The 27,454-nt window shown below is 37.0% G+C and overlaps 1 long non-coding RNA gene across 1 annotated transcript; it reads left to right on the forward strand.

The window, feature by feature from the left end:
* Positions 1-6,290: 6,290 nt before the first annotated feature.
* On the forward strand, positions 6,291-7,149 carry LOC130468962 (uncharacterized). The gene is made up of 2 exons (XR_008929335.1): positions 6,291-6,517; positions 6,757-7,149. It is a non-coding gene; the product is annotated as an uncharacterized lncRNA (long non-coding RNA).
* Positions 7,150-27,454: the final 20,305 nt, after the last annotated feature.

The following is a 27,454-nucleotide window of genomic DNA, read 5'->3' on the forward strand; positions in this document are numbered from 1 at the left end:
AGGAAACTCATAATATGACATATAACAATAAAAGTGAAATCAAGGGAAGTTCATCTTCAATGCGAGGGACAACTAAATTAAAATAATATCAGCGTTGGCGTCATCTTTGTCTTTTATCATGTAATCTATTACGTACGTTGACGAGCGTGATGGATTTAGCATTGTTGTTGTTTCGTTCATGATTGGTCGAGGTTAATGTTCCGGTATTCGTTGGGGGTGGTTTAGGACAATCTTTAACGAAATGATCTTTTCATCGACATCGATAACAAGTTTTCGTTTTAGCACGATATTCGCTTCCATTCGTTAGAGCATTTCGAAAGTCTCGAGTAGTTGGTTGATCTAGTCTTAAAATTCCATCGAATCGGCTTGCGATCATAGATTGGTGAATTCTAAGGTGAAAACTTCTTAAATAGTGACGCATTTCCGTTCGTATTAGTAACTTTCGTTTTCCGAGAATCTTTAAACACTCCAGTTGATAACGTATGTGCAGTTCCTAATCGTTCCATCATCTCCTTGTGGTCTCTTATAGATTGGTCGTCATAGAAATCGTCATGGGAAACATCATTGTGGACGACGTCATCGTGAATGTTACGCTTGATGTGAGCTTCGTTCGTGGCATCATTAGTACCTTGATAATCGATATTTCGCATAACATATTCAATCAAGAAAACATAAATAACAGGAGAAATGAATCCCTTTTATCCCGTGCGTTCCTACGCTCACACTCATTTCATTTTAACTTAACATGATTTTAACATATTCTTTTTAACTTATTCCTTAAAACTCTTTGCTTAAAGCCTATTGAATTCTATTACATGCAAAACCCCTAAGGTTTAGCACTTATGGTCCAGAACCTTTGCTCTGAATACCAAACTGTAACACCCCGACCTCTAATTCAATTATTAAAGCATAATTAGCAGCGGAATTAACCTAATTGGTCGGGACATTACCTGCCGTAATTCCCTCTTGGGAATTACAAGGCAACCATCAATCATAAGCTATTAAAACTCCGAATTAATATAATAATCCTTTATATTCCCAAAATAAAAGTACATAACTTACTAAAAGTCTTTAATTAAACTATCAAAGCATTAAGCAAAAACTAGGTGAATGTTAATAAAGTGAAATTCCTCGCCACTACTCGTGTCCATCGTTCCCCGCACTACCTAAAACGGAAAACAAAACGGTGAGCCGAAGACTCAGTAACAACTACCCTAGCAACATAAATTCATTTCAACTCGTTTTATTTAACAGCACAGGGAGAATAGAATAAGTAAAACATGCATTTAATATAACGTCATATTTAATTCATTCATAAAATTTTAATGAAAACGTCATTCATAAACTTTTAATTAACATGCTAGTTGTCGGCAAGTACGAACCGTGAAGGAATTCTCCACTGGGCCTGGGCCCATAAGAGCCTGGGCTCATCATCGTAACATGGGCTTGGGCCCTGAGCCTGGGCTCATAAACCATGGGAGCCTGGGCTCGTAATCCATGGGTGTACAGGTGTCCGTGGTGCATGCATGACCGATAGATAGGATGATGGTAGTTTATATACCGCCAGACAAACTATGTCTTTCACTTTCATTTATCATGTTTTATGTATTTTTACTAAGCCCTGGCTTGTTTTTCAGTTGAAATAACATAACTCATTTAACTCATAAAACATCATTTTGATCCTGGGATCAATAAAATATCAATTCTTTCATAGTATTGCATAAACATCATTTTATGAGAAAACTCAATCAAATCATATTATAGGAAACAATTCAATCAAATCACATTTCATCCCACAATCCATAAAACATATCAAAACATTTAATTCATAAATTCAATCATAACGTCATAATTTCATAAATCATAATTATAAGGAGATTGCGGGTACTAGCAATAGCTGTTACCTCAACCGTTGTTCTATACTTCCTGTTTGATGGATCGTTCTTCCTGAGCTCCAAGTCCGATTTCTTTCAGAATATTAAATTATTGAATTAGTACTTAAAACGATAAATAATCTAAAATGATATTTTATAACTAAATAATTTTATAAGTAATGATTTTATAAATAACGAATTCTAATATAAAAAAAATATAATTTCATAATTTAACAAAAATCTTATCAATTGAAATTTTAAGAATATAATTTTATAATTCATAAATCAATTTACATGAGAATTATTTAAATTCCATTTTATTTAACTCAAGCTAGTAATTTATTTTATTGAAATCGATAATTAAACCTGAAAAATAATAAATCATTTTATTAGTAAATAATTATATAATAAAAATTATTAAAACACGAAAATTAATAAACTAGGAAATCTGAAAACGCAATTAGCTTTTAACTCATCCAAAAGCCCAAATGAAATATGGCCCAACTTATTATGGGTTTGAGGATAATTAACTAAGTTTCAAATTGAAACTTAATTGATTTTGGTTTTCTGGGAATGGAAAACACGAGCAGGCAGGGGAGGGGTGCACGAGTAGAGGAAGGGAGGAGGGAGATTGGGTTCGGGTCCTGGGTGGCGCAGCAAAACCGGAGCCGCGCCAAGAGGCGCCGGTGATGGTGGCGGCATGGTGCTGGTGGTGCGGCGAGCTGGGAGAAGAGAAAATGGGGGAAGGGCAGAGGATGCAGGGGAGGAGAGAGATGGGGGAGGAATAAGGTGGCTGGTCTGGGCGGTGGAGGTTGGATGAGCGGCGCAAAAGGGTTGCGCTGATGGTGGTGTTGGTGGTCGGTGGTGGGACGTGGCGTGGGTGGTGCTGCGAAGCGGGAAAAGGGGAGAGACAGGAGAGGTTCAAGGGGGGACGTTTTCTGCTTGGTTCTGGGCGGAGTCAAGGTGGCTCGACGGGGGATTTTGGGGCGGATGTGAGTCGATAAGACGGGGGAGTGGCTTGGTGTGGTGGCTGCGGTACCGGTGGCGCACGGAGGAGAGAAAAGGGAAGCAGGAGAGTGCGTGGGAAGAGGAAAGCAGGGGCAGCGAGGGTGGTGCGTGCGGTGGAGGAGTGTGGTCGAGGCAGCAAGGTGGTGAGTCTGTGTGGTTGGGTAATTGGTGGTGGTAGTGGTGGTCGATGGTGGTGGATGCGGTGGTCGATGGTGGTGGATGTTCAAATCAGAGAAAAACAAAAATGGAAGTAAAATTGTCAAATTGATTTGGTTTGATGATGAAACTCAAACTGAGATTCCTAATTTGTAAATAGGTAAAAGTCCTTGGTCTCCAAGGCATGTATTTGGACTGATTTCAAGGGAAAGGGAGGAAGGAAGAAAGAATGCTCTTCTTGCTTTGTACGTGGAGAGCAAATAAAATAAGCCAAAAGGAGATTGTGCTCTTAAGGGGCATTTTAGTAATTTCTCTTAGTTGGCCAAATTTCTGAAAATTTTGGGGCTATTTTAGGAAATTAATTAGAATAGTAATGTTTAATTAAAATCAAGTTTTCAAATAATTCTTTATAAAAATATTGTTAACGAAAAATAAATTTAGTTTTCGAATAAAATAAGAAAGTTTCGAAATTATTAAGAATCCGAAAATAATTAAGATTTAAAAACGTCGTTAAGCTCGTAAATATAAAATTAAATTATATAATCTGAAAAATAAATCGTGTAATAATATTAAAATTCCAAACGAAATAAAGCTTCGTTAAATTTAAATAAAGTTTGAAATTAGGATTTAAAACGATTTTAAGCTAAATAAAAATTAATTAAGCATAATTAATCGAGTTTTAAAAATTCGGGGTATTACACTTATTCAGATGATCTTGTAGTGTGTTGTCTTCCTCCATCTCGAGTGAATAAAGGTCCTTCTTCAAGAACAACTTGTTGACCAATGATTTAGATGCGTACATCTTAATCAATTTGTCTCACTACTCTTTTGGATTATTATCCTCTAAGACGTTGTATTGATCTCCTGTGCAAGAGTCAATCTGATCGTACTAGTAGCTCGTAGTTGCATATCCTCCCACTTGTTCTTCTCCACCGAATCAGGTTTCTTATCTTCCAAAGTCTTGTGAAGACCTTGATGCATAAGAATATCCTTAATTGTACTTTGTCATTATGAGAACTTCGTCTTCTCATTAAAAGTTCAACCTTCTACTTGTTCCCGGAATTATCCATGGCTAAAATTCAGCTCTTAATACCAGTTTGTTATAACCAAATGCCTGCCACAAACGATTAGGAACAAACCAACAAATACAATATAGAACAAATAGCAAAAACAATAATAAAAGACACAAGTGTTTGTGAGGAAGTTTAGATTTCCTCCCCTCAAATATTTTCGTATTATTAAGTTCCTACAAAATAATACAATAACCCCTCAATTGATGATTCCTTTCACCAATACATTTTCCCTCTTTTTTTTCTAGCTAGGCCTAAACCCCCTTTTTATAGGGCTAAACTAGAAACCCACGTCTACTAGAATTATTCTTGCTCCCCAAGTCTAAATAATTCTAGAAATTGTTACATACCAAAACATATCTAGTTTGCTAATTACAATTCTAATTAAACTAGGAAACAACATATAATCCAAACAAGACTTATATTTGACTCAAAGTCCATTTCGAATTCTTGTCAACTTAACTAAGTTGTGTTTAATTCCTAACAATATCATCTTAGAAGTTTGTGGATTACTCCCATTATTACCAATGATTTTAGTCTGGAAAAACTATTAAAACTAATTATTTTTTTTGGTGTTAGTATCCGGTTTACCCTTAAGGCTAATCCGGATTCGGAGCGAGTTCTGGGTGGATAGGTTCCAGTCCCCTCCCAATTGTTGTTGCGGGGGATCGAACACGGGTTCTCCCTACCAAGTTCAGCCCCAATCACCACTGAACCAACCGACAATTGGTTATTAAAACTAATTATAAGTAGATTGAACTCTCCTTATCTTTCTTGAGTTGTCCAGGTTCAATTCATATTTCTTTGTGTACTTGATGCCAGTTTTGATACGTCAAGTAGGTGTTAAATGTTAATTACTAGTGATTACGACAAATAACTCGTTTTCGCGGGCGTAATTGCATAAAAGGAGAAAAGGAAATAAACTTAAACCCTACCTCAACTTGGCCCCTACCTCCATGATTCCAAGAACCCAAAAAAGTGGAATAAAGTCCTAAACCAAACTTAACTTAATACCTAGTGATTTCAATCATGCAACTTGAGGGTCCGTGTGTTTATTTCCTTGGCCCCTACTCTCGGTAAATTAGGGGGCGTTTGACCAAGCTTTTAAAGCTGAAACTAGGTTAAACAACATACTTTAGCCCTTTAGGGGAAATATTTTCTACTTCTTGAGAACTCAAAAGGGGAAATAGCAGCTTCATTATTCATATTAGTAGTTCTCCATCTAAAATTATTTAATTAGGTAAACTAGTGTTATTGTCCCGGTCGATATCACGGGTATTTTCGTCATTTTAAAATTATTTTTAAAAAATATCACTAACCTATGCTGCAAATTTCATTATAAGGATCATTATGTATGTAGTATATGGTTTAAGAACTAAAACTGGTTAACGAACTTTGTGAGTAATTTACTTGATTTTTATTATAAAGGTTTGATCTTGTTGTTATTCACTTATACGTAGTACCTTATAAGAAATTTCTTAAATTACAAATTGAATATTGGGTTACAAACTTACAAACCTTTTAGGGGAATTGGGCCATCTAAAAAATAAGTACAATATTCTTTTCCTTTTTTCTATTACATATTTTTAACAATTCGAATATATGATTTGAAAAACTTTTTTTTTAAAAAAAAGAAATAAAAATAGACTTATATATGATTTGATTATATAAAGAAAATTAAACATTTATATGGCCTTACATGAGGGGGTCACGTACAAAAGGGCGGTGTAATTAAGCCATTAATACTCCCTCCCTTAACTCAAGCTTCCTTTTTAATCATTGTTGTAACCGTTGCCGTTTTCATAACCGTTGTAGGCGAGTTGGTCAGTCGCCACTCATGCCTTGCACGCTGCCATGTATGCCTCATGGTGGCACATTTAAGCCACGTCACCAAGAGGGTATTTTTCCCCTAACAGTATCCTGCCTCCACCTTTTTGCACATTTATGTTACGTTATCCATATTTTATTATAACCACCAACTTTTTACACATTTTTCCTATTTTATCTTAATATATATACAAATAATAACAGCAAGTATCATTTTAAAATGATACAAACTTTTGTGTAAGGCGGTCTTATAGGAAAGACCGCATTGATGGCACTTAATATGCCACGTAGTCGTGTTGACGTCAACAATATATACCCATTTTATTTTCACATTCCAAACTCTAATTCATTTCTATCTCTCTTCTAAACTCTGCCCCCTCTCTCTCTCTCTCTCTCCTAACCCTCTGCCTCAGCTCTCTCTCCTCTCTGATCTCTTCTCCTCCGCCAGCGTAGGTTCGAGAACAACCGCGGTGTTGCCTAATCTCAAATAAGGAAGAGGTGGCGTGAGGCCGTTTTCGGCGACGTTGAAGCTAGAAGGCGGTTGATTCTGCGATGAAGGTGACGGTGTTTTCACTAAATGAGGTAACTATTCCATATCGCTCCTCCTTTCTTCACTTCTGTTTGATTTTTGATTTTTCAATTTTTTTATTAAGTTCTTGCGGCGTTTACGGCGTTGGATGATTGATGCGGCGTTGGTTGCGGCGGTACTTTTAACTAATTTTGGTTGCAAATGTTAATCGAATTGAATATGTTTTGTGATTTGATTTTGGTTTCGATTTTGTGTTTTGATTTAATTTGATTGTGTGGTTACGTATGCGTAGGCGAGGCTTCGTTGTTGGAGATGCAAGGGCAAGGAGGCGGAGTAGTCGATGGCGGTGATGATGGAGGCCTTCGCTACCGCCGGTGAAGAATCCTCTCGACAAGGTTAGGTAAGGCTTACTGTTTCTGTTTTTGCTTTTTTTTAATTAATTCTTTTGATTTTAATTTTTGTATTGGTTTTGTTGCGCTGTTGGCGGTGGTTGCGCTGTTGGAGAATTTCAAGCGGTTGACGGTGGAGATGGTGGTGGAGCACCGCTTCAACTGGTGGTTGTTTGGTCGTTGTTATTGTTGTTGTTGTTGTTTGGCCTGTTTTAATTTCCAAATCTGTATTGTAAATGTAAACAATTTTATTCATTTATATTAGTCATTATTGAATTGGTTTTAGTTATGAATAATTTCTATTTAGTTACATTTTTGTTATTTCGTTTAGTTAAAACTAATTTATTTGGTTTTAGTCAAGATTTTTTGAGTTTTAGTTATGTATTTTTTAGTTTCAGATTGTTAGGTTATGATACATATGACAAAACATAAATCATGCGGAAAAACCATAAAGCCAGGAAACATATTATTTACACATAATCATATAGCATAATTTAGGTGCATACACTTTGTAGCGTGCCCTCCCTAGCTGCGCCCGAACCGAACAAGAACAAGTCTTTAGGACTCCAAGTGTCGTCCCTCCGTAGATAGTCCACAGCACGTCCGGATCCTCCTTAAGATTGACCAACTAGAATCGCCCTTAAGGTGCTACAATTTTCGGCAATTATGGGCAAGAATGTGACTGAATTTTTGCTCTCAAAAATCACTTTGAATACTTCAAAACTCGTTATAAATTGTGAACCCAAGCCACATATTTATAGGGGTATGGAAAGAGAATTGGAATCCTACTTGGATACGAATTAATTAAATTAGAATCCTAGTAAAACTCTTATTTAATTAATTTATCCTTTTAGGATTAGGAATTTAATCATATATCGAATCCTGATAGCTTTAGGATTCGAATAGCACGTACACGAGCATCGCACGAGCACCGCACACTCGCGCAGGCCTTGCGGCCCACGCTGAGCGCACAGAGCTCGGCCAATGCTGCTGCCTGTGTCCGCGCGCGCGCCCAAGGCCTTGGCTGGGCCTGGCCTTGCGCTGGGCCTGGTCGAGGCTTGGCGTGTGTTGGTGATGCGTGTGGCTTGCTGGGCGATGGCCTGGCTTCGTGCTGGGCCTTCGTCTAGCGAGCCTCGTCCGATGCTAATTCGTACGATACGCTTCCGATTAAATTTCCGATTCCGGAAATCATTTCCAATACGAACAATATTTAATATTTCCGATTCCGGAATTACTTTCCATTTCGAACAAATATTTAATATTTCCGTTTCCGGAATTATTTTCCGATTCCGATAATATTTCCGATTCTGACAATATTTCCGTTTCCGGCAATATTTCCGATTCCGGCAATATTTCCATTTCCATTAATATTTTCCGATACGTACCATGTTTCCATTTCCGGCAACATTTACGACTTGGATAATATTTATATTTCCGATACGATCCATATTTCCGTTTCCGGTAATATCATCGTTTCCGGAGTATTCATTTCTTGCTTGTGACGATCTCAGCTCCCACTGAAACCAAGATCCGTCGATTCTGAATATCCATAGATGGAGTATTTAATGCCATTAAATACTTGATCCGTTTACGTACTATTTGTGTGACCCTGCGGGTTCAGTCAAGAGTAAGCTATGGATTAATATCATTAATTCCACTTGAACTGAAGCGGCCTCTAGCTAGGCATTCAGCTCACTTGATCTCACTGAATTATTAACTTGTTAATTAATACTGAACCGCATTTATTAGACTTAACATTGAATGCATACTTGGACCAAGGGCACTATTTCCTTCAGTCTCCCACTTGTCCTTAGGGACAAGTGTACATTACCTAATTCCTTTGTCGCTCGATGCTTGCTCTTGAACATAAGGTAAGAGTTGTCATCCTTATTATGTCCAGAGGTGTTTCTCGGTTTCAGAGTTCAACTGATCAAATAAACAGATAATCATAGCCTATGATTCATCCGAGCACGGCCATGCATTTTACAGTTTCTAGCTCTCCGAGTGGCCTTGTACAACTTTTAAGCATCTCATCCCGATTTATGGGAGGACAATCCCAATCTTGCGATCTTGAGATTAGACTTCGTTTGATAGGTGATTACCTGAGCGTTGCCTTTATAGCCTCCTTTTACGGTGCGACGGTTGGTCAACGTCAAAGCAACCAGTTCTCAAACAAGTAATCTCAAATCACTCAGGTATTGAGGATTTAGTGTCTAATAATTTTAATGAAATTTACTTATGACAAATTTTCATCTCTTACAGTAAAGTTTCATAGGTCTGTCCGATACTAGTCTTCCCAAAGTAAGTATCTATGCAAATGATTATGACATTGCCATGTCCACATAGTTCAAGAAGCAGAACTACTAGTCATCTTGCATTCTAGTCGTCTAATGTTTTCTATGCGTCCAATTTTATAGAAAACTCCGACCAGGGACCATTTTCAACTTTTGACATTCAAGTTCACTTGATAGACATTTCTTAGTCACAGGACTGGTCCTGACAGTCTATCTTGAATATTTCGTCAAATTGAAGGGACTCATCATTTAATAAACCACAAATTAAATGGAAAAATGAATTATATTCATTTATTATGAATGATTAACCAATAATGTTTTACAAAGAATTAAACTCTAAAACTTTAAAACATTAAATAAGGACATCAAAGCTATTCTCCAATATGCTTGATTCCCATAGCTGCAGTGTGCGAGTTGTGCTTCGCTTGCGGCAGAGGTTTAGTTAATGGATCTGATATGTTGTCATCAGTTCCAATCTTGCTTATCTCGACTTCTTCTCTTTCAACGAACTCTCGTAGAAGGTGAAATCTACGAAGTACATGCTTGACTCTTTGGTGGTGTCTAGGCTCCTTTGCCTGTGCAATAGCTCCGTTATTGTCACAATACAGGGCTATTGGTCCTTTAATGGAGGGGACTACACCAAGTTCACCTATGAACTTCCTTAGCCATATAGCTTCCTTTGCTGCTTCATGTGCAGCAATGTACTCCGCTTCAGTTGTAGAATCCGCAATGGTGCTTTGCTTAGCACTTTTCCAGCTTACTACACCTCCGTTGAGGCAGAAGACAAACCCAGACTGTGATCTAAAATCATCTTTGTCGGTTTGGAAACTTGCATCCGTATAGCCTTTAACAATTAATTCATCATCTCCACCATAGACCAGGAAATCATCTTTGTGCCTTTTCAGGTACTTCAGAATGTTCTTGGCAGCAGTCCAATGTGCCTCTCCTGGGTCTGACTGGTATCTGCTCGTAGCACTGAGTGCGTACGCAACATCCGGGCGTGTACATATCATAGCATACATTATTGAACCAATCAATGATGCATATGGAATCCCATTCATTCGTCTACGCTCATCAAGTGTTTTTGGGCACCGAGTCTTGCTTAGAGTTATTCCATGAGACATGGGTAGATAGCCTCGCTTGGAGTCTGCCATCTTGAACCTATCAAGCACCTTATTGATATAAGTGCTTTGACTAAGTCCAATCATCTTTTTAGATCTATCTCTGTAAATCTTGATCCCCAATATGTACTGTACTTCTCCTAGATCCTTCATCGAAAAACATTTCCCAAGCCAAATCTTGACAGAGTTTAACATAGGAATGTCATTTCCAATAAGTAATATGTCATCGACATATAATACTAGGAAAGCAATTTTGCTCCCACTGACCTTCTTGTATACACAAGATTCGTCTGCGTTCTTGATGAAACCAAAGTCACTGACTGCTTCATCAAAACGTATATTCCAGCTCCTGGATGCCTGCTTCAATCCGTAGATTGATTTCTTTAGCTTGCATACCTTTTTAGCATTCTTTGGATCCTCAAAACCTTCAGGCTGTCTCATAAACACAGTTTCTGTTAAAACGCCGTTTAAGATAGCGGTTTTGACATCCATCTGCCATATTTCGTAATCGTAATCTGCAGCGATTGCTAACATTATCCGAATAGACTTTAGCATTGCAGCTGGTGAAAAAGTTTCATCGTAATCCACACCGTGGACTTGCCTGTAACCTTTTGCAACCAATCTAGATTTGAAAACTTCAAGTTTCCCATCCTTGTCCTTTTCAGTTTGAAAACCCATTTGCTTCCAATGGCTTGGTAGCCATCTGGCAAATCGACCAAATCCCATACTTGGTTTTCTGACATGGAGTCTAATTCAGATTGCATGGCTTCTTGCCATTGCTTGGAGCTAGGGCTCGTCATAGCTTGTTTGTAAGTCGCAGGTTCATCACTTTCAAGTAATAGAACGTTAGAGCTCTCGTTCGTCAAAATACCTAAGTACCTTTCCGGTTGAGATCTATATCTCTGCGATCTACGCGGGGTTACATCTCTAGATTGACCATGATTCTCACCAGATACTTCTAAAGATCTCTGAGTTTCATCTTGAATGTCATCTTGAGCATTCTCTAGAGTTTGTTGTTCGACTCAAATTTCTTCGAGGTTTACTTTTCTCCCACTTGTCATTTTGGAAATGTGATCCTTTTCCAAAAAGATACCATCTTGAGCAACAAACACCTTGTTCTCAGATGTATTGTAGAAGTAATACCCCTTTGTTTCCTTTGGATAGCCCACAAGGATACATTTGTCAGATTTTGGATGAAGTTTGTCTGAAATTAATCGTTTGACGTATACTTCACATCCCCAAATCTTAAGAAAAGACACTGTTGGAGGCTTTCCAAACCATAAATCATAGGGAGTCTTTTCGACAGCTTTAGACGGAGCTCTATTTATAGTGAGTGCAGTTGAATTTAGTGCATGTCCCCAAAATTCTATTGGAAGTTCGGCCTGACCCATCATTGACCTAACCATGTCTAGCAAGGTTATGTTCCTCCGTTCCGACACTCCGTTCCATTGTGGTGTTCCAGGAGGGGTCAATTCTAATAGAATTCCACAATCTTTCAGATGGTCATCAAATTCATAGCTCAGATATTCACCGCCTCTATCAGACCGCAGTGCCTTAATCTTCTTGCCTAATTGATTCTCTACTTCACTCTGAAATTCCTTGAATTTATCAAAGGATTCAGACTTATGCTTCATTAGGTAGACATAACCATATCTACTGAAGTCATCAGTGAAAGTGATAAAGTAGCTGAAACCACCTCTAGCATTTGTACTCATTGGTCCACATACATCTGTATGGATTAAACCCAATAGTTCAGTTGCTCTTTCTCCAACTTTAGAGAAAGGTTGCTTTGTCATCTTGCCAAGTAAACATGATTTGCACTTACCATAATCCTCTAAGTCAAATGGTTCTAGAATTCCTTCCTTTTGAAGTCTTTCCATGCGTTTCAAGTCAATATGGCCTAATCGACAATGCCACAGATAGGTGAGATCTGAATCATACTTTTTGGCCTTTTTGGTATTTATGTTATAAACTTGTTTGTCGTGATCTAATAAATAAAGTCCATTGACTAATCTAGCAGATCCATAAAACATCTCTTTAAAACAAAACGAACAACTATTGTCTTTTATTAAAAAGGAAAATCCCTTAGCATCTAAGAAAGAAACAGAAATGATGTTTTTAGTAAGACTTGGAACATGGAAACACTCTTCCAGTTCCAAAACTAGACCAAAGGGCAACAACAAATAATAAGTTCCTACAGCTAATGCAGCAATCCGTGCTCCATTTGTCACTCGTAGGTCGACTTCACCCTTGCTTAACTTTCTACTTCTTCTTAGTCCCTGAGAATTGGAACATAAGTGTGAGCCACAACCTGTATCTAATACCCAAGAAGTTAAATTAACAAGTGTACAGTCTATAACAAAAATACCTGAAGATGGAACGACTGTTCCGTTCTTCTGATCTTCCTTTAGCTTCAAGCAATCTCTCTTCCAATGCCCCTTCTTCTTGCAGTAGAAGCATTCGGATTCAGAAGTGGGTTGACTGACCTTCCTCTTTTCAGACTTGGCGCCAGTTTGCTTAGTTGGGCTGGCCTTGTTGCCACCTTTCTTAGCATTCCTCTTCTTTCCAGATTTCTTGAACTTGCCCCCACGCACCATAAGCACATCTTGCTTATCACTTTTGAGCGTCTTTTCAGCGGTCTTCAGCATACCGTGAAGCTCAGTGAGCGTTTTGTCCAGACTATTCATACTGTAGTTCAGTTTGAACTGATCATACCCGTTATGAAGAGAATGGAGGATGGTGTCTACAACCATTTCTTGAGAGAATTGCTGATCTAGCCGACTCATATTCTCAATGAGTCCAATCATTTTGAGAACATGTGGACTTACGGGCTCGCCTTTCTTAAGCTTGGTGTCAAGAATTTGCCTATGAGTCTCGAATCTTTCAACTCGAGGCAGATCTTGGAACATGTTCTTCAACTCACTGATGATTGTGAAAGCATCTGAGTTGATGAACGTTTTCTGCAGATCTGCACTCATGGTGGCGAGCATTAGACATTTCACATCCTTGTTGGCATCAATCCAACGATTGAGGGCTGCCTGAGTGACCCCTTCGCCTGCGGCTTCGAGCATCGCCTCTTCCAGGACATACTCCTTTTCTTCCTGCATAAGAACTATTTGCAAGTTCCTTTGCCTGTCAAGGAAGTTTTTCCCGCTCAACTTCTCCTTTTCGAGAATTGATCGAATGTTGAATGAATTGTTGTTTGCCATAATTAAAAATACAATTGAAAAGAATAAACAAATAAATAATCATTCATAGTTTCTCTTAAATTCTAGCATACATGCATAATTCAATGTTCATTAAGCATTTTATTCAAGTTATGTGTTCCGGCAGGTATGAATAAAATGATTCCAAGATCCTAAAATCCATTGAAGAATTAAGCACATTATGTATTTAGACTCAATTCTAAAATCTTTTAGGTAAGCAAAAGCCTTTTGCTAATAGTCTAGAAACTACTCTTGGTTGATAGGTACGTCTAAGAACTTATTAGGTAAACCTATCGATTTTGCCACGATATAAAAGGACTCCTTACTTATATCGTTGAGTTTCACCAAAACATGTACTTACAATTATTTGTGTACCTTACCCCTTTAGTATCGATAAGTAACACCTCGCTATGGCGGAAAACTATTACTAAGATCGATGAAGAAAGGATATCCAAGTAAGTGTTATTTTGGCATGGCACCTTTTAACTCAATTTTTAAGTTTGGAACTTAAGGCTCTTACTATGTTGGTTAGATTTTAAGTGAACTAAAATCCTTAATCATGCAACATAATCAAGCTTTGATCTCATGCATATTTAAGACATATTTAAAAGCAATAAATAACTTAAAACATGCATAAGATAAATGTGATCTAGTATGGCCCGACTTCATCTTGAAGCTTCAACTTCAAAGTCCGTCTTGAAAATCTCCGTGGGAGGCGCCATTTTCTTCAAATAGGATAAGCTATAATTAAACTAATTACAACTATTTGATGGTACGCAGACCATATTTGAATTGAAAAACTATTTTGGTACTTTAGACCAATTACATTCAAATTAATGGTACGCAGACCATATTTTCTATCCTATTTGGGCCATACTAGTCACTTCATAACCTGCAAAACAGTACATATACAATATATACCATTCACCCATTCATTATCATGAATGGCCCACCTAGCTGGTTAGTAAAACACGTTATGCATCACATAAATATTTGCAGCAATTAATCAAGGGCACCAATAATCTACCAATTATTCAGTCCTTATTAATTCTAATCAAGTTGTTTAACCTTAAAGGATTTGTAGACCTAATCAAGAGTTTATGACTAAAATTGCTCCCACTTAAACCAATAACTTTATATGCTTTACTAATTTTAAACATAAAAATGTATTTCTAGTCTAACCGGAAACATACAAATTTAATTAAAATTTAAAGCTCATATAAATTTATAATCGAATCCATTAATTAATTTATTTCAGTTGAATTAAACGAATTTAAATTAATTCAAGATTTAACTTTAGTAAAATAATTAGTATAAATAAAATTTATAATAATTATAATATTCAAAATTAAAATCCAAGAAAACAATTTAAATTTCGAATTTTAAAATTAATTAAAATCGTTTCCAAACTGAAAATTAAAATTAAAATCGCGCGCCCCGCTCGATTGATCGTAGCACAAAGCACACACAGCCACACGCCACAGCTGGCCACGCTGCACGCAGCCTTGTGCTGTGTCGCGTGTTGCTGCGCAGGCCAGCGCGCGCCAAGCGAGGGATCGCTCCCTGCTCGCGCGTTCTGCTTGCTGGCTGGGCGAGCCAGGCGCGTTGTGGCGCGGCAGTATCGCTGCCCACACGCGTCTTGCTCGTCGCTTTTGCCTTGCATTGTCGCCCTCGCCCATCGTATAGCACATACGGCACACACGCACAGGCTCCCTTGCCTTGTGCGCGCGCCATGCGCTATGTTGCTCGCTGCATTCGTACCGCACGGGCGACGAGCTCCCTTGCTCGTCGTCGCGTGCCCGCACTATACAACACCCCTTAAGGGTAACACATAGCTTCCATTGCTTTGTGCTTGCAACATTAATGAGCGTTTTCATAAAAATTTTAAATTTTTAATTCAAAATTAATGATAAATTAATAAAACATATTAATTTCATAATTTTAGGGCGAAAAATCGAAAATTTATTAATCAATTAATTTCCGATTAACATGGATACAAATCTAGGTCATAAAAATTAAAATTTTAACATAAATTAACAATTTTTATGGTGGATTTTAATCATAGATACCTAATTAAACTATTAATTAATTATGAAAATCAAATTAATTCTAAATTATTCGAATTTCAACAAATTAATCATAATTACAAATTAGGTTGTATAATTAACAAGGCTAGGCATTCAAACTTGTTAAACATATACTGTAGGTCAATCAAAAATTCAAGATTTATCAACAAGAATCGCAAATACTTAATTTAACATCTTAAATTTACAAACTTTTGCGTTCGAAAAACTAAAACCTCCGAAAAGTCATAGTTAGGCTTCGAATTTGGGAATTCTGGGTTCGGCCGAAAAATACTGTTTTTGTCAAAATTTTAGAATGCCTTTTACATGCGGAATTGACACAAAAATCACTCGATTTGGATGAGTAACGAAGAAACTGCCGAAAAACTGCGTACATATAATTAAATAAACGCAATTTGCAATTAATTAACAATTACGAAAATTAATCACCCCTTTTAATTCCTTGCATATTTGTGAAATTTAAACATGTTTATGCAATTTAGATTATAAAAATAATAAGAGGCTCGTGATACCACTGTTAGGTTATGATTCATATGACAAAACATAAATCATGCGGAAAAACCATAAAGCCAGGAAAGCATATTATTTACACATAATCATTTAGCATAGTTTAGGTGCATACACTTTGTTGCATGCCCTCCCTAGCTGCGCCCGAACCGAACAAGAACAAGTCTTTAGGACTCCAAGTGTCGTCCCTCCGTAGATAGTCCACAGCACGTCCGGATCCGCCTCAAGATTGACCAACTAGAATCGCCCTTAAGGTACTTGGATTTTCGGCTAGGTTAGACCAAGTGTATGGCTGAATTTTTCTTTCAAAAACTTACCTTTTTGAATACTTCAATTTTTTCTATAAATAATGACCCTAGGCACTTAGTTATAGAGGTATGGAAAAGGAACTGGAATCCTATTAGGATACTAATTAATTAATCTAGAATCCTAGTAGGATCTGACTTAATTAATTTATCCTTTTAGGATTAGGAATTTAATCATATCTCAAATCCTAATAGCTTTAGGATTTGTGTACGAACACAAACACATACACACGCACGGCAGCCCACGAGGGGCGCCTATGCGCGCGCGGCCTATGAGCTCGCCGCCCACGCCACGAGGCCCGCACGCTGCCTTGGCCTTGGCGCGCGTTGGGCCAGCCTTGCGGTGGGCCTAGGCGCTGCCTTGGCTTGGGGCGTTTGTGGCGCGCTGGCTTGCTGGGCGATGGCCCGGCTTCGTGCTCGGCCTTCGTCCGGCAGGCCTCGTCCGATGCTTATTCGTACGATGCGCTTCCGATTAAATTCCCTGTTCCGGAATTCATTTCCGATACGAACAATATTTAATATTTCCGATTCCGGAATTAATTTCCGTTTCGAACAAATATTTAATATTTCCGTTTCCGGAATTATTTTCCGATTCCGATAATATTTCCAATTCTGACAATATTTCCGTTTCCGGCAATATTTCTGATTCCGGCAATATTTCCATTTCCATTAATATTTTACGATACGTACCATGTTTCCGTTTCCGGCAACATCTACGACATGGATAATATTTTTATTTCCGATAGGATCCATATTTCCGTTTCGACAATATCATCGTTTCCGGTGTATTCATTTCTTGCTTGTGGCGATCTCAGCTCCCACTGAAACCAAGATCCGTCGATTCCAAATATCCATAGATGGAATATTTAATGCCATTAAATACTTGATCCGTTTACGTACTATTTGTGTGACCCTACGGGTTCAGTCAAGAGTAAGCTGTGGATTAATATCATTAATTCCACTTGAACTGAAGCGGCCTCTAGCTAGGCATTCAGCTCACTTGATCTCACTGAATTATTAACTTGTTAATTAATACTGAACCGCATTTATTAGACTTAACATTGAATGCATACTTGGACCAAGGGAACTATTTCCTTCATACGCAACATCCAGGCGTGTACATATCATAGCATACATTATTGAACCAATTAATGATGCATACGGAATCCCATTTATTCGTCTACGCTCATCAAGTGTTTTTGGGCACTGAGTCTTGCTTAGAGTTATTCCACGAGACATGGGTAGGTAGCCTCTCTTGGAGTCTGCCATTTTGAACCTATCAAGCACCTTATTGATATAAGTGCTTTGACTAAGTCCAATCATCCTTTTAGATCTATCTCTGTAAATCTTGATGCCCAATATGTACTGTACTTCTCCTAGATCCTTCATCGAAAAACATTTCCCAAGCCAAATCTTGACAGAGTTTAACATAGGAATGTCATTTCTAATAAGTAATATGTCGTCGACATATAATACTAGGAAAGCAATTTTGCTCCCACTGACCTTCTTGTATACACAAGATTCGTCTGCGTTCTTGATGAAACCAAAGTCACTGACTGCTTCATCAAAATGTATATTCCAGCTCCTAGATGTCTGCTTCAATCCGTAGATTGATTTCTTTAGCTTGCATACCTTTTTAGCATTCTTTGGATCCTCAAAACCTTCAGGCTGTGTCATAAACACAATTTCTGTCAAAACGCCGTTTAAGAAAGCGGTTTTGACATCCATCTGCCATATTTCGTAATCGTAATCTGCAGCGATTACTAACATTATCCGAATAGACTTTAGCATTGCAGCTGGTGAAAAAGTTTCATCGTAATCCACACCGTGGACTTGCCTGTAACCTTTTGCAACCAATCTAGATTTGAAAACTTCAAGTTTCCCATCCTTGTCCTTTTCAGTTTGAAAACCCATTTGCTTCCAATGGCTTGGTAGCCATCTGGCAAATCGACCAAATCCCATACTTGGTTTTCTGACATGGAGTCTAATTCAGATTGCATGGCTTCTTGCCATTGCTTGGAGCTAGGGCTCGTCATAGCTTGTTTGTAAGTCGCAGGTTCATCACTTTCAAGTAATAGAACGTTAGAGCTCTCGTTCGTCAAAATACCTAAGTACCTTTCCGGTTGAGATCTATATCTCTGCGATCTACGCGGGGTTACATCTCTAGATTGACCATGATTCTCACCAGATACTTCTAAAGATCTCTGAGTTTCATCTTGAATATCATCTTGAGCATTCTCTAGAGTTTGTTGTTCGACTCAAATTTCTTCGAGGTTTACTTTTCTCCCACTTGTCATTTTGGAAATGTGATCCTTTTCCAAAAAGATACCATCTCGAGCAACAAACACCTTCTTCTCATATGTATTGTAGAAGTAATACCCCTTTGTTTCCTTTGGATAGCCCACAAGGATACATTTGTCAGATTTTGGATGAAGTTTGTCTGAAATTAATCGTTTGACGTATACTTCACATCCCCAAATCTTAAGAAAAGACACTTTTGGAGGCTTTCCAAACCATAACTCATATGGAGTCTTTTCAACAGCTTTAGACGGAGCTCTATTTATAGTGAGTGCAGCTGTATTTAGTGCATGTCCCCAAAATTCTATTGGAAGTTCGGCCTGACCCATCATTGACCTAACCATGTCTAGCAAGGTTCTTTTCCTCCGTTCCGACACACCGTTCAATTGTGGTGTTCCAGGAGGAGTCAATTCTGATAGAATTCCACATTCTTTCAGATGGTCATCAAATTCATAGCTCAGATATTCACCGCCTCTATCAGACCGCAGTGCCTTAATCTTCTTGCCTAATTGATTCTCTACTTCACTCTGAAATTCCTTGAATTTATCAAAGGATTCAGACTTATGCTTCATTAGGTAGACATAACCATATCTACTGAAATCATCAGTGAAAGTGATAAAATAGCTGAAACCACCTCTAGCATTTGTACTCATTGGTCCACATACATCTGTTTGGATTAAACCCAATAGTTCAGTTGCTCTTACTCCAACTTTAGAGAAAGGTTGCTTTGTCATCTTGCCAAGTAAACATGATTCGCACTTACCATAATCCTCTAAGTCAAATGGTTCTAGAATTCCTTCCTTTTGAAGTCTTTCCATGCGTTTCAAGTTAATATGGCCTAATCGACAATGCCACAGATAGGTAAGATCTGAATCATCCTTTTTGGCCTTTTTGGTATTTATGTTATAAACTTGTTTGTCGTGATCTAATAAATAAAGTCCATTGACTAATCTAGCAGATCCATAAAACATCTCTTTAAAATAAAACGAACAACTATTGTCTTTTATTAAAAAGGAAAATCCCTTAGCATCTAAGCAAGAAACAGAAATGATGTTTTTAGTAAGACTTTGAACATGGAAACACTCTTCCAGTTCCAAAACTAGCCCAGAGGGAAACTGTTAGGTTATGATACATATGACAATTCATAAATCATGCAGAAAAACCATAAAGCCAGGAAAGCATATTATTTACACATAACCATTTAGCATAGTTTAGATGCATACTCTTTGTTGCGTGCCTTCCCTAGCTGCGCCCGAACTGAACAAGAACAAGTCTTTAGGACTCCAAGTGTCGTCCCTCCGTAGATAGTCCACAGCATGTCCGGATCCGCCTTAAGCTTGACCAACTAGGATCGCCCTTAAGGTACTTAGAATTTTCGGCACATATAGGCAATCGTATGATTGAATTTATGCTCTCAAAAATCACTTTGAATACTTGAAATCTCGATTTAAATTATGAGCCCTTAACTCATATTTATAGACCATGGAATAAGTAATCGAATCCTACTAGGATACGAATTAATTAAATTAGAATCCTAGTAGAATTCTTATTTAATTAATTTATCTTTTAGGATTAGGAATTTTAATCATTAAACAAATTCTGTACTCTTTAGGTTTCGTATGTGAACACAAACTCTACACGAGCATGACCCGCAAGCGTGCAGGCCATGCCCGCACACAGCCCACACGGCCGCTCGGCCCACGCGAGCTACAAGCCCACGCGAGCTGCAGCAATGCTCGCAGCCCACTGCTCGCAGCTGCGCGCGCTGCCATGGCCTGCTGGGCCTGGCCTTGCGCTGGGCCTGGCGTGGCCTTGACTGTTCGTGTGGCGCGCTTGGCTTGCTGGGCGATGGCCTGGCTTCGTGCTGGGCCCTCGTCCGGCAGGCCTCGTCCGATGCTTATTCGTACGATGCGCTTCCGATTAAATTCCCGGTTCCGGAATTCATTTCCGATACGAACAATATTTAATATTTCCGATTCCGAAATTAATTTCCGTTTCGAACAAATATTTAATATTTCCGTTTCCGGAATTATTTTCCGATTCCAATAATATTTCCGATTCTGACAATATTTCCGTTTCCGGCAATATTTCTGATTCCGGCAATATTTCCATTTCCGATAATATTTTCCGATACGTACCATGTTTCCGTTTCCGGCAACATCTACGACTTGGATAATATTTATATTTCCGATACGATCCATATTTCCGTTTCCGGCAATATCATCGTTTCCGGAGCATTCATTTCTTGCCTGTGACGATCTCAGCTCCCACTGAAACCAAGATCCGTCGATTCCGAATATCCATAGATGGAGTATTTAATGCCATTAAATACTTGATCCGTTTACGTACTATTTGTGTGACCCTACGGGTTCAGTCAAGAGTAAGCTGTGGATTAATATCATTAATTCCACTTGAACTGAAGCGGCCTCTAGCTAGGCATTCAGCTCACTTGATCTCACTGAATTATTAACTTGTTAATTAATACTGAACCGCACTTATTAGACTTAACATAGAATGCATACTTGGACCAAGGGCATTATTTCCTTCAGTCTCCCACTTGTCCTTAGGGACAAGTGTGCATTTCCTAATTCCTTTGTCGCTCGATGCTTGCTCTTGAACATAAGGTAAGAGTTGTCATCCTTATTATGTCCAGAGGTGTTCCTCGGTTTCAGAGTTCAACTGATCAAATAAACAGATAATCATAGCCCATGATTCATCTGAGCATGGCCATGCATTTCACAGTTTCTAGCTCTCCGAGTGGCCTTGTACAACTTTTAAGCATCTCATCCCGATTTGTGGGAGGACAATCCCAATCTTGCGATCTTGAGATTAGACTTCGTTTGATAGGTGATTACCTGAGCGTTGCCTTTATAGCCTCCTTTTACGGTGCGACGGTTGGTCAACGTCAAAGCAACCAGTTCTCAAACAAGTAATCTCAAATCACTCAGGTATTGAGGATTTAGTGTCTAATAATTTTAATGAAATTTACTTATGACAGATTTTCATCTCTTACAGTAAAGTTTCATAGGTCTGTCCGATACTAGTCTTCCCAAAGTAAGTATCTATGCAAATGATTATGACATTGCCATGTCCACATAGTTCAAGAAACAGAACTACTAGTCATCTTGCATTCTAGTCGTCTAACGTTTTCTATGCGTCTAATTTTATAGAAAACTCCGACTAGGGACCATTTTCAACCTTTGACATTCAAGTTCACTTGATAGACATTTCTTAGTCACAGGACTGGTCCTGACAGTCTATCTTGAATATATCGTCAAATTGAAGGGACTCATCATTTAATACTAAACCAAGATTAAATGGAATATGAAAAATACATTTCATATATGATAAATGTTCAACCCTAACGTTTTACAACCATGGGCCTCTAACCCATCTTTAAAACATTTCATGGAATTCAAAGCTATGCTTGATTTCCAGTGCTACAATGTGAGTGTTGCTTCTCACTTGTTGTATAGGTTTAGTTATCATGCTTTGCTAATCTTAATATCCCTTTCATCGAATGTTTTTCGAGATAGGATGATAAGATCTTTTGAGTTTGTTTATTATGTGATTTAGTCTTTCTTACTTAAACAGTGGTTCTACGCATTTTGCAATGAAGAACCATCAAGTCAGCAGACATGTGATCCTGCCAAGTTCAGTGAAGAACTTTTAATGTAAACAACTCAGTTTTATTGCTTCTTTAGGCAATAAGTACTTCTACTTCAATTGTATAGGTTGCTAGTGATGCTTTGGTTTGGATTTTCTTATCCAAGCAGTTCACGGATATGTGGAAGACTTTCCAACTGTATCTTAGAACATAGAAATTAATATTTAATTTCCCACGCAACAACTCATGGTCTTCAATCCATGTTGCCATTTCAAAACACGATGCTCTTTAGCTCGTCCTTGTCAATGGTTAACTCCAAAGGGTCTTGCTTGATCCTTTGCCAGTGTTTATGCGTGTAGCATCAATATTTAGCATATCTTTATTTCCTTGAATCAAGAACTATTCCTATGTGCCTTTTCAAGTACCATAAGTGTTCTTGATCTCAATCTAGTTGATCTTCACTTAGATCAATAGAGATTGGTATATGTTCGTCATGCCTAAAGTCATACGATACGTTTTTGGCGATCCTCATATTATATTATATACATGATAAATTATTTTGCAGAATAATTCCCAATTGAATTCTATTCATGTAACTCTAGCTCATTCAGTTACAGTAGATACTGAATCCAACTAAATTCTTTGACATATAATATAGGTGAAGAATCTCATTAGATTCTTTGATGTTTAACTTAGTAAATGCTTATACATAGTTCAAACATTCATTACTTAGATTTATTCATATGGATCGAATATCTCCAATGGAGTCTTTCGTGTTTGATTTAGTAAATGCCATTACTAAACAATATCATAAGATCTTTGTAAATAGATCTTAATACCCAGTATGTACTAAGTTTCGCCTTGGTCCATCATTGATGAATAATTTCAAATCTAAGTCATTAGCATTTGAATGTTAATTTACAATAGAGAGATATGTGTGTGATACACACAGGACCAGTTAAGTTTTTATGTACTCCCACTAAACTTCTTATATATCTATAAGAATCATGTACATTTTATGAAACTAAAATACATTTCTAATTCCCAATTGCTTTGCTTAAATCTGTACTTAGATTTCATAAGCTAGCTTTCTTTTTCAAGCATTTATTTGGATCCACAAATCCTATGACATACCATGTACATAGTTTTCTTCCAACATTTGATTGAGGAATATGTTTTGTCATCCAATTGCCATATGTACCAATATGCAATCATTGCTTGATTTATAGACTTGAGCATTACGATTATGCATGAGGTTTCAACACAATCCATGTCATGAATTTGCTTGTAACCTTTAGCAACTAATCTAGCTTTGTGTGTGAACACAATTTCATGTTTGATGGTTTTTATCCTTAAAACAAACTTTGCAACCAATAGGTGTGAAACTATTCTTGCAAATCAACAAAATTTCAATTTTGTCATCAAAACATTGAGTATGTTTTATGGCCTCTAACCATTAAAACATTTGAGTCTATATATGGCCTCTAACCATTTTAGGGAATTTGGGTTTCGTCATAGCTTTCTTACAAGTCACAAAGTTTAGTTTGACTGCAAGTTGTAGGTTTCTTCACTATCTAACAGAAGAATTGCATAGTTTCAGTGACCTGAACTCCATGTTTCTTCACTATCTAATAGAAGAATCTCATAGTTTCAGTGACTTGAACTCTATGCCTACAAGGGTATAGAACATCAAACAACAGAATATCAATAGCCACTTAAAAGTCCTTTGAATATTCTGTTCTCCTTGAAGCACTTGTAAAGTCTTCTAAGAGATGTCTATTCTTTAAAGCCACTTCTAAAGTCCTTAAAGAATAAGTTCGGATTTTCTGAAGCACTTCGAAAAGCCTCCGGAATGTCCGTTTATGTTTGTTGTTCGCCTCGAAGACTTTCGAGGTCTATTTTCTCCCACTTGTCATTTTGGAAACAAATCTCCAAAAGGACATTATTTCGAGCAAATAAACATTATGTTCTCAAAAATTCGTGGTAGAAACAATACCCTTGTGTCTCATTTGAATAAATCACAATGAAACATATATCTATACTTGGGCCTTAGTTTGTCGAATGACAAACACTAAGCTCCCACTGAGTTTTGCAACTCTCTAGATATATTTTATGAAAAGTTATTCTGAAATTACTTTTCAATAGCTTTGACGAATTTGGTTTAGTTTGGTGGTAGTTGAGCATTTTGTTTTAGAAATTATAGGAAAAGTCCTTATGATTCATCATTAATCGAATCAAGTACTAATTGACTTCGATTATTCCAACTAAGATATGCCATATCTTATGGACCTAGATTGTGAAATTACAACACACAATTATTGATGATCATATTTGGTCTCAAGTAATCATCAACATGATCTAACCTAGATCTTTATGATTTCTTGCCAAGTGGATTTTATACTTCTGAATCTTTGAACTATCCAAACAGATTCAACTTATATCACATTTGAGTAAATAAACCTATATTCACTCAAATCCATGTGAAATAATAAAGTCATAAAATCTTCTTTAGCTTTGAACTCTATTGTCTAGGCGTTCTAACAATAGTTCATATCTTTTGTTACTTTCAACAAGTAAGACTAGTTGTCTTAAAATGATCTAGAAATCAATCAACTTTCAAAAGTCCATCAAAATAGAGCTTTTGAATGTTAACTTGTTGATATGGTCTAAGCAACAATGCCAAAGATTAGTGGAACTCAAATCAAGGGGTTGATTTGAACCTAGTAAAGTTCTTTAAAGAGTTGTTTGTTTTAATCAAGCATATTGACTCAACCTGTAATTGACCATTTCATTCAAATAAACAAACAAACATTGTTTTTGTTTTTCTTGAATGTGAGTCTTTCTGTGTTTGAAAACAGAAATTTAGGTATGTTGATTATGGAACAAAATAGCCATTAAGTTCCAGCCTTTGAAAGGACTTAAAACAAACTAGATGACCCTACAACTAATGTAGCATTGCCATGCTTCATTTCCCACTTGTAGGTCATTAGTGTATCCTAGCTTCCATTGTTTGAGTTATTACCGAAGTAAGAACCTCAAGCGGTATATGATACCAAGGAAGTTTGATTTCTAGGTCACTTCTCTTTAAACATAAACTTATAGGTAGAAACGGAATCGTAAATTCCTTTCATTTGTTCCTCGTTTTCCTATTTCTTGTACCCTTTCTTATAGTCTTAAGAATTGAATTCTTTAGTGTTGACTTTTATACTTTGTTAGACATGTCCAATGTCACCAACAAGGTTCTTTACCATTTTAATTTATGTTGAATATTTTGTTTCAACTAGATGATCTTACTAGAAGCTTCTAAAGTTCTCTAAGCATCGATCTACTCGAATGTCTAGGGACTAGACTCATTCGAGAATTAAATGGAAAAAATATTTTAGGTTGTTAACCATTGGTAAAGCTGAGCGTTTAAACTCAATGCTTTATGATCTCAAAACTACATTGTATTTTGAATTCACAAGCACCAATCGGTTTGCCATTCGACTTTGATACTCGAAAACAACCATAAAAGTCGATATAAAAAACGTACATTTTAAATTGCTCACTTTCTCTCATTTCTGTGAATCGTTCTTGGATTCATTACCAATCGAGGAAATTTACTGTTACCTTTCTAAAAGGATTTATTGCAGTGCAAGATATTTAATTATAAACAATAATTAAAACATACATTGAAGCATGCAAAGTCTAAACATTTATCATGAATAATAACTTGAAAATGAAAGCAATCATGCAATTTAAACAAGTCATTAGCATTTTATTCGAATTATGTGTTCCGGCAGGTGTGAATAAAATGATTCCAAGACCCTAAAACCATTGAAGAATTAAGCACAGTTTGTCGACTCAATTCTAAAACATTTTAGGTAAGCAAAAGCCTTTTGCTAATAGTCTAGAAACTATTCTTGGTTGATAGGTACGTCTAAGAACTTATTACGTAAACCTATCGATTTTGCCACGACATAAAAGGACTCCTTACTTATATCGTTGAGTTTCACCAAAACTAACATGTACTCACAATTATTTGTGTACCTTGCCCCTTTAGGACCAATAAGTAACACCTCGCTGAGCGAAAACTATTACTAGATTGATGTAAAGGATATCCAAGCAAGTGTATATTTTGGCATGGCACCTTTTAACTCAATTTTTAAGTTTGGAACTTAAGGCTCTTACTATGTTGGTTAGATTTTAAGTGAACTAAAATCCTTAATCATGCAACATAATCAAGCTTTTGATCTCATGCATTTTAAGACATATTTAAAAGCAATAAATAACTTAAAACATGCATAAGATAAATGTGATCTAGTATGGCCCGACTTTATCTTGAAGCTTTAACTTCAAAGTCCGTCTTGAAAATCTCCGTGGGAGGCACCATTTTCTTCAAATAGAATAAGCTATAATTAAAACTAATTACAACTATTTGATGGTACGCATACCATATTTGAATTGAAAAACAACTTTTGTACTTTAGACCAATTACATTCAAATTAATGGTACGCATACCATATTTTCTATCCTATTTGGGCCATACTAGTCACTTCATAACCTGCAAAACAGTACATATACAATATATACCATTCACCCATTCATTATCATGAATGGCCCACATAGCTGGTTAGTAAAACACATTATGCATCACATAAACATTTGCAGCAATTAATCAAGGGCACCAATAATCTACAAATTATTCAGTCCTTATTAATTCTAATCAAGTTGTTTTAACCTTAAGGATTTGTAGACCTAATCAAGAGTTTATGACTAAAAGGGGCTCCCACTTAAACCAATAAATTCATATGCTTTACTAATTTTAAACATAAAAATGTATTTCTAGTCTAACCGGAAACATACAAATTTAATTAAAATTTAAAGCTCATATAAATTTATAATTGAATCCAAAAGTTTAATTTAATTTCAGTCGTATTTAAATTAATTCATGATTTTAATTTTAGTAAAATAATTAGAAGAAATAAAATTTATTATAATTACAATATTCAAAATTAAAATCCAAGAAAATAATTTAAATTATCAATTTTAAAATTAATTAAAATTACGTAAACTGAAAATTTCAAATTAAAAATTTCAAAATGATCTAATCGCAACGCAACAATCTCACGCATCGCACGCCCATGGGCCACACGCACACAGCCATCGCTGGCCATATGCGCGCAGCCCATGCGCTGCG

Source organism: Spinacia oleracea, chromosome 3 (assembly GCF_020520425.1).
Source record: "Spinacia oleracea cultivar Varoflay chromosome 3, BTI_SOV_V1, whole genome shotgun sequence".
NCBI lineage: Eukaryota > Viridiplantae > Streptophyta > Magnoliopsida > Caryophyllales > Amaranthaceae > Spinacia > Spinacia oleracea.